Here is a 5,197-nt window from a genome sequence, read left to right as displayed (position 1 = left end):
TGGAAATGAAGAAAATGGTTGACCACTGAATGGGGTAATAGGGATCAGAGGGAGAATTCTTTCATCAACTAATACTTGGTTATTAATAATGATGGATTCATGGGGGCAGTATAGTTAAGGTATAGAGGCTTCAGAGCCTCATAGCTGAGGTGTGTGGCTGGCAGTGGTCTGACAGTACCTTTTTGGTACAACTCCCCTCACACTCAAAACCTCCATGCTTTTCTAAATGGAAAAATACCAAGCTGACACACTCTCAACCCACCCCCCACCCCCACATCGTGCACGCAGGCCAGGGACACAGGGCCCCTTCCTGCTTCTCATGTCTTTCTAAAACTCTCTGTTGCTCCCTGTTCAGAGTTGCCTTTGGGGACTCCAAATCTAGTCCCTACAGGCAGGGAATAGATAGTCTTGAACTTTCTAAGTGAAGAGCACAACAGTGCCCTGAGTTCCGTGGCCACAGGAGGTCCTGTGTCTCGGAACCTGCCCAAGCCTGGGCACTGCCTTCCTGATGGCTCCCTGTGTGGCCCAGGATTCCACAGAAGTCCTCAAGGCAGCCTGGTCACGCCTCTGTGATTACAGAAGCCCTGGATCTCCTCCCCTGGTTCACTATTAGGGTTCTCTTATGTTGATGTGCACAGTCATCCACTTGTGTTGGTTATCACCTTCTCTCCTCCACTGGCCCAGTGCCTCCCTCTGTAGGTGAAACCTGTGAACAAGCAGTGTATAGAAATACACTACAGGTTTTGGGGTGGGTCCTTGGGAAGGATAGAAAACCCTCCACAGAAGATCCCCAAACAGCTCAGAAATGGCAGAACCAGGACAGAAACCCAGTCCTGCTTCTTGTCCCTGTGCTCGAGGCTAAGGGGAGGCAGAGTCGGGCACGGTACTCTGTGCCTGCCTTGCAGAAATCCTCAGCCTGGCAGTAAAGGAAAGCCTAGGCACAGACTTCCACATCAGACAGGATGTGGTGAAGGCCACATCTGAGGTGTGTTACCCACACAAGTGAGTAGTGATGTTGCTTAGATACCCTGATGCTTCTTAAATCTTACTATGGGAGGGAATCCCCTGGGGATCATGTTAAAATGCAAGTTCTGCTTCAGTGGGTCTGGGTGGGGCCTGAGATTTTTCATTTCCAACAAGCTCCACAGAGATGCCCAGGGCTGCCGGTCCACAGACCACACTTTGAGTCGTAAGTGTTGAGGCAGCCAGATTTTTCTCTGCATTATCTAACCCTCCATCCAATTTTCCGGAAACCAAAAGCAGAACAAAATAACAACCACAATCAATATAATAATGTCAATGTTGCTTTTTAAAGGTGGCACCCGGGGGCAATTTTCAGTAGTCATGGTCTGAATATCCATTGTGTTCCCAGTGTCATAGGGATTTACAGCACAGGACAAAATACAAAACTGAATCTCCACCCTCAGTATTTTACTGTTTACAAAGGAGATGAGTCAGATTAAGCAGCCAAAGAACAAGTTGGCTCCAGTCTGCACAGCTATACAGTTCATATCTACAGTCACAAAAGGACACAGAAAGCCTGAATAGGCCTCAGACTGTGTTCATCAGTGCCCCCCCACTGCTCTTCCTGTGTCCACTCTGGAACTGCACCAATTCATGCTCTCCACTGTGCTGACCAGAATAGGGTTTCAAAATTGTAAACCTGATCATGTTACAGCCCAATGCCATCACCCCCAGTTGAAACTTTCCATTTTTCCCTACTGGTCTTGGCAAGGTCTCCGGTGCCCTGCAGGCCTAGCCTCTGCCTCACCCAGCTCTGTGCTTCAGCCACAGGGCCAGGCCGTGCTCCTCGTGGCAAGGTAAAGACGTGCTGTAGATGCTGTCTTGCCCACTGCTCCCCTCAGCAGTATATTTCAGTCAATCTGCCTGCCCCCCACCTCTGCCTCTGGTGAATCCTCTCCCCACCACACCTCTGGCCTGTACTCCAGTTCTTATATGCATAAATAAATAAATCTTTTAAAAAATACAATAGCTAAAAGAAGGGATTTAAGGTGTTGGCTTATTTACCTCCAAGATGAGGGTATGAGCTGCAAGAGAGTCAGCATTAATTTCTGCCACCCAGGAAGGCTTCCTAGGAAGGGGAGACTTGACTTAGAAGAGGAACAAGACAAGGTTAGGAGAGGGTAAACAAGTAAGCAGCATGCTTGGGGTAAAGGAGAGGGGATCCACCAGGAGTGTTATGTTCAGAAGACCTTGAAGACAAAAGTAGATAGAAGGCCCTCAACAATTTGAATGATATTTTCAAAAGGTTCTGGGAATCTGAAATACTATATGGAGTAAGAAGTGTCTCTGGTTTTATCCAGACTACCACCTCTTCTGAGATTTCTAGCCCAGAGGTTTCTCAAGCTGAAGACTTAGCTCACCAAAATCTTTGCTGGCTGGCTCTTTCAATACAATTAATCTAAAACTAAGCCAACATCTTATATCCCTTCTTTTAGCTATTGTATTTTTTAAAAGATTTATTTATTTATGCATATAAGAACTGGAGTACAGGCCAGAGGTGTGGTGGGGAGAGGATTCACCAGAGGCAGAGTGGGGGGCAGGCAGATTGACTGAAATACACTGCTGAGGGGAGCAGTGGGCAAGACAGGAAAGGTCTGCTGCACCGTGTGGCTCCCTGGCTGGGAATCAAACTCATGTTGCAGTGGCTGGTATATAGCTTCATAGTGCTGCACTTTAACCCATTGCGTCTCCAAGAAGGGTCCTATCGCTTCTATAACTAATTCATTTCTTAGCACCATCTTTGACCCTTGCCGCTTGCCCTCTTCACTCTCTCAGTTATTAATCCTATAGTCCTTCTCTTGTCCAACCCTCTTTCCATTGCCGCCACCACTAACAAGGTCTTTCATGTTTTCTACCCCCTTGGGCTGATGCAAAGGCCTTTTTAATCTTTTTAATCTTCACAGCTGCCCTACCTCCCAGCATAATATCTGGTACAAAATAGGAACACAGTAAGCATGCCCTGATATGTTCTCTGACTTCAGTGATAGAAATGTGTTTGGGGAGACTTGACCCCAAAGGCAAAATAAATTAAAAATAAACAGGACTATATAAAATTAAAAAGCTTTTGCACAGTAGAAGACTTTCTCAGCAGCATAAAAGGACAGCTTACTGACCAGGAGAAGTTATTGGCACATCACACATTTAGCAAGAGGTTAATATCCAAAGTATATAGAGAATTCATTCGATTTAACAAATTTAAAAAGCGGGTAGGAGATCTGAACACATTATTCCAAAGAGAGTATAGAGGATACAGAGATGCCCAACAGACATGGAACAATGTTCACCACTTCTTATTAGGGAAACACGAATCAGAACTACACTCAGATAGTCTCTCGATATAATGGTTTACATGAAAAGACTGCTAGTAAGTGGTCACAGGTATGGAGAAAGAGGAAATCTTACACGCTGTTGGTGCCAGTGTACATCAAAGTTCCATGTTGGAAAGTAGTATGGGCCTTCCTCAAAAAAAGAACTAAAACTAAAAATCCAGCAATCTTACTCCTGGGTATCTGTTCAGAGACTATAAAAGCATCAATTTGAGGAATTACATACAGCACAATGTTTACTGCAGCATTGTTTGTTCACAATAGCTAAGATATGGAGGCAACCTAAGTGCCCATGGATAGGAAACTAGATAAAGATGTGGTTTGTAAACACAATGGAATACTATTCATCTATAAAGAAAAATTTAATTTTGCTATTTGCAGTAAAAAAGGAACCACAGGGGGTATGTGATGTGGATTTAATCAGAAAGTTAGGGCCCTCCCTAGTGGCAGAATGGATTAAATTACAGCACTATGAAGCTAGCTGCTTCGGCATGCGTTCAATCCTGGGCCACGGAGCTGACCCACATGGCGCAGCAGACCTACCCTGTCTTGCCTGCTGCTCCCCTCAGTGTATTTCAGCCAGTCTGTCTGTTCTACTCCCCACTCTGTCTCTGGTGAATTCTCTTACTATCCCTGCACCTCTGGACTGTACCCCAGTTCTGCATAAATAAACAAACCTTTTAAAAAAAGATTTGTTTATGCTTACAAAACTGGGGTACAGGCCAGAGGTGTGGGTAAGAGGATTCACCAGAAGACAGAGTGGGGAGCAGAACAGACAGATTGACAAAGTACACTGCTGAGGGGAGCAGCGGGCGGGCCAGGAGAGGTCTGCCGCGCCATGTAGGTCAGCTCCCTGGCCAGGGATCAAACTCATGTGGTAGTGGCTTCAGAGAGCTTCACAAGTATGGTGCTTTAACAGGTTGCGCCACCAGAGAAAGCCCTAATAAACGTTTTTTTAAAAAAGAAAAAGACAACTAGTGGCTAATTTCACCTAAAATATATTAAAACAATATAAGAAAACAAACTAGATAAATGAAACACACAACACAAAAATAAACTAGTGCACCTTGACAACCGAACTGAAGTTACGAGAGATGAAGAGAGTAGGAGGTGGGAGCCAAGCTGCAGAGAGGGATAAAAAAGATGTCACATATTTTTAATGCAATTGTTTGCATTTTGGGGAAAATGTTGATTCTCAGGAGAAAACCATCCGAAACTATGAGGTTTTAGGGAGTTCCCTAATCCTCTCCATTACCCCCTCCTCTGCAGTCAGTCTCCTCTCCTCACCCCAGGCCAGCCCCGCTTATCTGTCCTCCACCCCCCCATCTGCACCTCATCACCAGCTTTGCTGGTCCACAGCCAAAGGCAAGCAAATGGCTGACAAGCAGGGCAGTGTAAGAGACTGCCCCTGCTCTGTTTCCTCCCCATCACTCCACCCCCATACTCTTCCCTTCAGCCGCGATCTAGTCATTCTGGAACAGCTTTGTCCTTTCTCGCCTACGTGACCTCGCACATGCTGTTCTTGCAGGCTGGAATGCCTTCCCTTCCCCCTTTCTCCACTCCTAAAACTCCTACAGCCTTTGCAAGTCACCTCAGTTGTCACCTCCTCTGAGAAGCCTCCCTTGTGGCCCCGGCCTGCGTTTACCCTCCCAGTGCCCACCATCTCCTCAGCCTGCAGTGAGGGCCTGCAAGAGTGTATCCCCCATGTCCCCAACAACTGCCTGAGGCTCCAGCTCTGGCCCTGCAGGGGTCAAGAGAAGTCCGGGCCTCTTTGATGTTCCTGGTATATTTGAAAATGAAGAGATGACAAAACAAGATCACAAATATTGAGGGATATTTTAAAATCT

Source organism: Condylura cristata, unplaced genomic scaffold, assembly GCF_000260355.1.
Source record: "Condylura cristata isolate star-nosed mole 26May11 unplaced genomic scaffold, ConCri1.0 scaffold00008, whole genome shotgun sequence".
NCBI lineage: Eukaryota > Metazoa > Chordata > Mammalia > Eulipotyphla > Talpidae > Condylura > Condylura cristata.
This window is presented reverse-complemented; position numbering follows the sequence as displayed.